This window comes from Bison bison, unplaced genomic scaffold (assembly GCF_000754665.1).
Source record: "Bison bison bison isolate TAMUID 2011002044 unplaced genomic scaffold, Bison_UMD1.0 scf7180017864495, whole genome shotgun sequence".
Classification (NCBI taxonomy): Eukaryota; Metazoa; Chordata; class Mammalia; order Artiodactyla; family Bovidae; genus Bison; species Bison bison.
In genome coordinates, this window is record NW_011495054.1 from 7,181,517 (window position 1) to 7,181,726 (window position 210).

Genomic DNA, 210 nt, shown 5'->3' on the forward strand with positions numbered 1-210 from the left:
TGGATGAATGGGGTGGATGATGGATGGATGGATGGATGGGTAGATGGATGGATGAATGGGGTGGATGATGGATGGATGGATGGATGGGTAGATGGGTGGATGAATGGGGTGGATGATGGATGGATGGATGGATGGGTAGATGGGTGGATGAATGGGGTGGATGATGGATGGATGGATGGATGGGTAGATGGGTGGATGAATGGGGTGGAT

The 210-nt window shown here is 51.4% G+C and overlaps 1 protein-coding gene across 1 annotated transcript in view; it reads right to left on the reverse strand.

The window, feature by feature from the left end:
- MYO1H (myosin IH) overlaps nucleotides 1–210 on the reverse strand; it is a 41,014-nt gene that overhangs the window by 37,819 nt on the left and 2,985 nt on the right. The gene's annotated exons all lie outside the window — the stretch shown is intronic.